The following is an 8981-nucleotide window of genomic DNA, read 5'->3' as shown; positions in this document are numbered from 1 at the left end:
AGAGCATTCACTTCCCCAGTTCATGCAAATCAAATACACAACTCTGAGTTCTTTTTACAGCCCCTATCATCAAGTTTCCTCAAGTAACTTTCATTACTTTAACAGTATATATATTAAAAAGCACAACAGGGGAAACAGACTGGGAAAAATACTAAGGAAGTTACGATGATGATGTGGAAAGGGCGAAGATGTACTAGCATAAAATTCACTCATGGTAACTGCTGCACTTTGAGGGCTCAGAGCTACCTGACAACACAAACTTCAGTTCAACAAGGAGTTGCCTGTCAGAGTTTGGTATTATTAGGAGCACTGATACCAAATCCCACTCTTAACAACCATTAAGTCCTCCGGGTCTCCTCAAACTCCCTATCCACTAATTTACAGTGCTGCAAAACCTGGGAATTCCCCATGGAAAAGGTAGAAGACCAGAGGTCAAACAGCAGTGTTATACATTGCCTGTGTAAGCGTAAATACATTAAATAGTCTTAACACCTCTTTCACTGTCCTTTATCTCCAGCACATGAATAAAACCCCACTAACTCTCTACTTTTCTTTTTAAATAAATTCAGATTTATCACTGGCTAAACTGAGCAGAAGGGCAGCCTACAGCTAATCCAATCAGCTGTCATTAGCATTATCAACAAGAAGAGTCTGAATTGCCTGATGGAGATGCTTATTGATCAAGTCAAAAGCAGCTAAGCTATGCAGAGCACTGACACAGGCAACTTGTCACAGCTAAGGACCTGCTTCTCATCACTGCATTTTGCTGGTGTGCAGCTCAGTGATGCACTGAGTGTCAGACAAAGCTGATTTTGGTCTGTGAGAGAGGAGCTGGGTGACAGAACAGGTTCAAAATGATAATTATCATCCCATTGGTAGAATTCAAGCAGTCATTTGAAAATGGTGAGAATAGCCTTTCTTTTTCCCTGTTGCTAGCTCCTAATCTCCCATACTGCTGCTTCTCCTTTCTGCCTTCTATTATTCCTCACTCATCTATGAAGTGCACACACTACAGCTCCCTCCTCATACAACACTTCTAGCTTTGGACATTATCCTCTCAGCTGAACAATCCCACTGGCAGTGCTCTCCAGGGAGGGTTGTATTCAGAGATGGGGAGCACTGGGTGAGATGCATAACACAGCCCGAGCATCCGCAGAACAGTGGGTCTGGAGCAGAAACACTGACAGAAAAGCTCCTGGGGCTAAAAAGATATAGGAAATGGTACAAAAGCTATGTCTTCAAAGCAGAAAGCTGCCTTCAAGCCTTCTCATCAGTCTGACGGGCTCTACCCATCATAGAATGGCTACCATCCAACATGACACTTCACCAAAGTTATCATCACTTTAGAAGTAGAAAGAAAGAAAGAAAGGGGAGTGCCTGCTGATGCTGGCTGCACCAGGAGGCTGCCACTGCTGTTCCCAGCAATTAGGCAGCAAGAAAAAATGTCACCCTGTGTAGCATTTACCCTTGAAGAAGGTGCAAGAGGTAGTGTCAGAGCAAGCAGTGCACAGGGAGGTGCTGCAAGGAAATGCATCCATGGCCATTCATTGGCACCAAGCACAGGCTGCACCGTGCTTTCAAGAGCAGGACTGCCTGGGCACAGAAATTAACCATGTTAAACAATCTTCCTCTTCCCTCAAATGTAATCTTAGCAGCGTGTGTGCACTAAACCAGAACCCTGCCTCGTTTCTGGCAATGCATACCAAAGAGGCTAAACTGGGGAGAAATGAAAAGGATCCTTTTTCTTGTCTTCCTTTCCAGCTTATCTGTTAGGTATGCTCAGGATTTACATCTAAATACTTCTATATTCTTCTAAATAGAGGGTTATCATATAGGAATATTACACAGATCTAATTCAGGGCAAATAGTACTTTCCTGTTGTATGCTTTATGCTGTACTTCACCATATGGGTACTCACTGTTGCAGAAACTCATTTCAGAAACGCACTCTGAATTTCACACCCAAAGGCGTCTTGATTTCTCTCTCTGCTGAAGAGATGCTGACTTGGCTGTTTTGGCTTCGTTCATTCAGTTAAGGGTGATGAACTATGTCACAAGCTGAAAATGCCTCATGTGACACATTTGTAAGCTCAGATTACAGTTTGCTAGTGATATTGGATAAAATATGAACTACTAATGCTTACAGAGTGGAATTTGGAAGGCAGTAAATAGTGCTACACAGAGCCTGCAATCTCAGCGAGAAGCTAAAGTGAAGAATGTTTGGATTACAGAGGCTTTGAAGAAGGGATCTTGCCTTCAGAGGAGTCCATAAAATAACCATTCATTTTTGCTGCAATATTAATAGTAGTAAGAATGACTAAGATCTGAATGAAAAAACAGCTACTTATTCACTCTGTTGGTGTTACCCTGAGACAGCAGGATGTGGCAAGCATCCAGCTGCATGATACGTGGCAATCTGATAAACACAGAAAACCATTTATAACACTGTAATTTGGATCTAAGATAAATGTGCACATCTATGCATGTGTGCATATATATATTTCAACAGAAAACCTCAACTTTGATTAGCTTGAAGCTATTTGTACCTGTTCAGCCTGTTTTATTTAGAAAATTCCCACTAGTTTAATTAAATTATTTTTTTTTTATCAAAGAGAATTTATACTGTTTCACTCAAAAACACAAATGTAAACAAGCAGCCCATGAAGGTGCCAGTAATTGCAGCAGGGCCAGCTTCTGGCATCCTTGCCTATTCTGTACTCACTTTGTTTGGCTGCTTTTAAATTAATGCTACAGTCACTTGAGTTTTTGGCTCTATAAGATGTTGGACCTGACAACTCACATAAATCATGATGTGGCTTTACCCTCATATGTGATGTGACTACAACATCAAAATGCTGTCACCTACATGGCAGCTTGGAGGAGTTTCCTGTCAGGGAAACTAAGAGATCTGCAGGCAAATAGAGAATAAACAATTAACAGCTGTCCCTCAACTAGCTGGCAAAGGATGCAGGCACCAGATATAAAAATAAACTTGGTCTATTTCTCCCAAAATAAAGATGGAAAACTTAACAGATGAGGATAGTTACTCTGTGAAAGCTTTTGTAATTTGATTTTTAGTGACAAAACGATGTCCAAATAATTAGAGCCATCTGTTTCTGTTTTCCAGCTAGTAAGCTTAATAAAGATTGCAATGCAGAAGACAAAAAAATGTGGTTAAAAAAGGAGGGCAAGGGCAGGCTCCCTTCAGTGTGTAGGGGTAGAAAATACTGGACTGAATTCAGAAATGGTTGTATGACTGGTATTAGGTGGATATAAGTGTATCTAAAGCTTTACCTACACTCTTATTTTGGTCATGGATGCAAGCTCATCTTGTGGAAATGACACTGAAATGAGCTTAAGTAAGGGCTTGCTTACATGCGGGATTAATGCACACTAACAAGGGAGTGAATTAACAGCATAGCAGCCTCCCTTGTGCTGACCTGTTACATGGATTTACAAGGTAGAAGCTTGATTTTACCGTATAAAACACTTAAGTCTGAAATTTCCAAGTCCAACTGTATAAAGAAAAATACTAAATAATACTTAGGTATGATGAGACAGCAGCAATCCATATGTACCAGATACTAGGTAGTACTTGTCAAGTTCCTTGTAATTTCTGTGATGGTCAGTGTAAGAGGTAATTCAGTATGAAGCACCATCTGGTTTGAAATGACGACATTATTTGGGGCTTAGCGATTATATTGTACGTAGGAATTCTTGAATCAGCAAATAGAAAACTATTGCTATATGGTGACTACTGATAATCATACATTTTTTAAAAGATGATATATTTAAAATGAAAATTTGTGGAAAATATTAATACCTTTAGGTATTAAAATAAAAAAAACCCCAGCCAAACCCAAACCAACAGCTGTGCTTGTTCTGGTTAAAAGTACTGCATTACAACACCACGCTGTAAGTATATATGAATTTGGTCCTCAGAAAGTCAAATCAGACTGGTGATCATCCACGTGTGGAAAAGCCACTTTTCTTACCAGTTTCTGGATGACACTCTTCTTTCACAGCTCATTCCAATCAGTTCACATGCCAAAGCCAGGGGCACTCAAACACATATGCATTTAATTAAGAAAACAATTGGTTAAGCAAATGGAACTGAATTTGATGCAGTTCATCCAAAAGTGACAAACAAGAGCGGGAACTGCCAGTGCTGTGTACAACAGGACAAATAGCAAAGGCAGCAGGGTACCAAAGTCAGGCGTCTGCTCCAGATTTAGATGGGTGTTTATCCAGTCAGAGGTCATAAGTTTGTGGAAAAAAGAATATTTTTCTATAATAAGATATGTATCTAGTTAATTCCATTCCAGCAAGTGCTTCTGGAGTGTTACTGAAATGAACAGCCAGTTGAAAAAAACTTTCAGTACTTGACTTCAAGACTCACTTGCGGTATGTATCCTTCGTTTCACATGTTTAGCGCAGCCCCTGCTTTATTGACAAGATGCTTTCTTTTAGGTCCTCAGTATCTGTGCTTAAACTTCTCACAGTTGCAAGCAATCTAATGGTACATAGCTAATGTGGTAGAAAAATCTCCTAAAAAATCCAAAAGAAAACCATCAAAACCTGATGAAGTTTTCAATATCAGGAGAATATTGATATAAATGAACTCATTATGTTGGTTACTCAACAAGGTACTCAACAAGATGTCTGCATATCCAGCCTTATAAGTCAATGAAAGCAAGGGTTATCAATCACTAATAAGTTTTATAATTAATAAGACATTAATATAAAAATTATTCACATGAGAATAATACAACAATAAAAAGTAAACAATAAACATGAAAATAAGTGCAGCAGTAAAACAATCTGGCTTGTATTCCCCCTCAAGCACTATCTGCACCATTTGGCAGCGATTAGCAAACGCAAGGGTTTACTCGAAGTTTTGCAAGTTACTCTAGCGTGTCTGCACAACCCGACCTTGGGGGTAACACTGTGTTACTCTCTTGTTTTTGTGCAAAAGCACTGGCAAGTAGCTAGCACATATTTTTCCCTGCCTTAATCTGAGTTAATAAAACCTTGAGGCAACAGATTTTTATTTTAAGACCTGAAAGTTTTAAAGCAAGATACCAAAGGTATGCTTCCTGAAGGCATTTCTGTTGCAGTACTGGTATACTTTTAAAATCAAGACAAATAGCACTAACCAGGTTTCACAACATCTTCCTCTACAGAAATTTTATGTTCATTTAAACACATCCAAACCTAACCTGAGAGTGCAAAACTTCAGAAAACCCAAACTCAACCATGACTTAAGCATTTTTGCAAAGCAAGACAGACAAACAAAAGCCCACTACCAGAAGGTATAGTGGGCCATAAATGCCTTCAAAATTATCTGATGCTATGTCCAAATGCACCTCAAATTACAACACAAGCTACACATGCTTAGGCAGACAGCACACTCAACAGATCTAATCAATACTAACACTACATCAATGCATATCCATTCAGTTCAATGCATATCCATTTGGCCATGAGAGAACGGATGACTGTTAAAGCAATGCAACAACGAAGCAGTAGGCAGAAATCTCAGGATATATTATTAGAGGATTAAAGAATATTAAATAAAATCATGTGTAGTCAAAACATGGTATCAGAGTTACTTCCTTCAACATAAGATATTCTGCAGTCTTCAGGGAGAAATCATTTATACACGACAGTAAATATTTACATTTTCATCTTACAACACATCACATTTTCCTAGGTAATTTTTCTCCCTCAGAGCATCTTAGTGCTAACTGAAGTTCTTTAATAATCACACAAAATTCACCCCAAACAAATAAATCCCTTTATTCTACGCTTACCACTCAGTGGTGAGAGTGCTCTGAACTTACTGGCACTGTAGCACTTTGGCATAACATAGGCTCTTCTCCTGAGCTGCTTTCTCTCCACCTCCTTCGAGCTTCTATAGCTTGTCCTGGTATATCTCATCCCAGGCTGCCAGGTGACTGCTGCTTCCATTTCACCAGTCATGCATGCCTCCAGCCAGGATGCTACCACTCTAGCCTGCCCACTGTGCCATGCATCAGGAGCAATTTCACAAGCTGCCACTGCTTGCTGGTGGCAGCTGCTTGGATCAAGCCCTCTCCCACTCCTGCAGTCCCAGGCTTCAGGCACAGCAAGCACAACTGCTGGGTGATGCTCACATTGCTGTTTTTAACAGGAGCACACTTGCCTGTCTGCAGATGTTGGCACCATGTTACCACATTTTGAAATTCTGATCTCTGGCAGTGGATATAACATCCTGCCCTGAGGTTTCAAAGAGCTTGAACATATATATCTGACTTCTGGGCAGCTAGGCTATATATATATATAAGAATATTTTCTTCCTTACTGTTGATAACTGAGAGCAATTCTGTGGGCTGTGGCCAATGGGATGAGGGTCAACAAGGCAAAGGTCCTGCACGTGGGCAACAACAACCTCCTGTAATGCTCCAGGCTTGGTGAAGGGCGGCTGGAAGCTGCTCATGGGAAAGAAGCTGGGGGTACTGTTTGGTGGAGCTGAACATGAGCAGCTTGTTCCCAGGCAGCCAGGAAGCCACCAGCATCCTGGCCTGTACCAGCACCAGTGTGGCAGCAGGGCCAGGGCAGTGATTGTCCCCCTGCACTGGGCACTGGTGAGGCCGCACCTCTAATCCTGTGCTTAGCTCTGGGCCCTTCACTACAACAGAGACATTGAGGTGCTGCAGCGGGGCCAGAGAAGGGCAACGCAGCTGGTGCAGGGTCTGGAGCACAAGTGTGATGGGGAACAGCTAAGGGAACTGGGGGGGGGTGGGGGTGGGGGGGTGCGGGTGGTGTTCTGGAGAAGAAAAGGCTCAGGTGGGGCCTTATCGCACCCTACAGCTGCCAGACAGGTGGATGGAGCCAGGAGGGGTCTGGTCTCTGCTCCCAAGGAACAAGGGATGGGACAAGATGAAATGGCCTCAAGCTGCACCAGGGGAGGTTTAGATGGAGATGAGGAACAATTTCTTCCCCAAAGGGTGCTCAGGCATTAGAACAGGCTGCCCAGGGCAGTGCTGGAGTCACTGTCCCTGGAAGTGTTCACACACCATGTAGATGAGGCCCTCAGTGCCATGGGTTAGTGGTAGCCTTGGCAATGCTGGGATAAGGATTAAGATCTTAAGATCTTAAATGTCTTTTTCAACCTGGTTGATTCTATGATTCTATAATTCCTTCACTGGCCACCTCTGGCTTTATGGATCTAGTCAAAATGTGAGTAGTCTTTTCGTTGCTATCTGTTCTGCTTCCTGGGGAGACCCGCTCAGCTGCTGCCAGAAGATCCATGTGTGAAAACTGCTCTGAGAGGTGGGCCTGCATTTTAAATAGATCCCATGAAAACATATGCTTATTTTTAAGGATTGTGGAAAAAGAAAAAATCAGCAGCTGACATCAGCTTTTCAAAGAGTGTTTACAAAATGAAAACATCCATCCTAATAAACCAGTTAAGGCAAGATGTTAATAACTTTTACTAATCTTAAAAGTAGCATTAGCAAGACTACATAACAATACACATAGCTAATGTTTTTCATCAATGTGGCAATTTGGTTCCTGCTGGATTCTCTGCTTTATATTTTTTTTTTATTGTCATCTATGAAGAAGTGTGGTGAATGATGAAGGAAGTGCAGTGATAATAGTGGAAATACATTTCCTCTATTAACTACATTTCAGTAAATCTTATTTACAATTTTTACTCTCTGACCTTAAATACCTGCAGTTCTACCAGAGAACGCATCTCACTCCCTACATTTCCCTATCTATAAGCAAACTGATTTTACTTCTGCAGTATATATCTTTAACTGAAGGCCTGAAACCTTAGATGTTCTTCACCAACTAGGATTATTTCCATATTTCAACAAGAGATTTTGGCCATGGGTGGTAGGATGGGGGTGGAGAGCAATTTAAAGCAACTCCCCAGCTTTCTTGATGCCATTTGCATCATTCTATCATGTACGTTTAGGAGCATGAAAACTGCTAAAAGTAGTCAGATCAGAAGCTCACCAATTCCTGTATCTTACACCTGACAGTGTCTGGCAACAGATGCTTTTAGGAGAAGAACATGGGGAATACAGGAAGGGTACATCCTCAATCTGTTAACTTCAAGCATGTTTGTGATATTAGTATGAGCACTGTAGCATTCAGGTTCTGTTTAGATCAAAGAAATATCTAATCACTCTAAGCTGAGGATTATTTCCATGTAATATCTGCTTGCTTTTATTTAATATTCCTCTGTGCATGGAAGGGGGATGTGCAGAAGGCAGAGCCAGACTCTACCCAGGAGCGCACAGTGAACAGACAAGAGGCAACAGACACAGCCGCATCAGGCAAAGTTTTCAATGAGATTGGTGAAGCACACTAACAGGGGCCCAGAGAGGCTGCACAGTCTTCATCCATAGAGAATTACAAAACATTGAAGTTAGTGCTGCTTGGAGCAAGAGGTGGGACTTGACAACCACCCTTCTAACCTAAAATATTCCATGATGCCAGCAATAAACCCCTCCTAAACATACAGTTAAAAAACCAAAGGGGTTTAGGCCATAAGTAAAATGAAATCTTATTTCAGTGATTTGAGGACATTTGAGGTATGCTGTCTTAGTAAATTGAAAATCTTCCTACTTACTTTCTTTTACTTTCACAAGGAACTGGGGATAGACAACAAAAGTCAAATGAACCTATAAGCATGTTTTGCACTCAGATAGCGTAGACTAATTTCAATTAAGGACCATATTGAATAGGAAGGCTGTGGTAAGTGTTCCACTTCATTTGTAACAGTTTTCCTACTGTGGCTTCAAGTCCCACATGAAAAGACAGACTTCCAGAGGTTTTTAGGCACTTCACACCTATTGATTGTAGTTGCAGCAAAACACCTTTTCTTCTGTGTTGCTGAAAATATTCCTTGGTATTTATTGCTCTATAGGTGCTTAAGTATCATGAAAACCTGGCTTTGAAATATTTTATGATTAATTTGAAAGAATT

This window comes from Psittacula echo, assembly GCF_963264785.1.
Source record: "Psittacula echo genome assembly, chromosome: 1".
NCBI classification, from domain to species: Eukaryota; Metazoa; Chordata; class Aves; order Psittaciformes; family Psittacidae; genus Psittacula; species Psittacula echo.
This window is presented reverse-complemented; position numbering follows the sequence as displayed.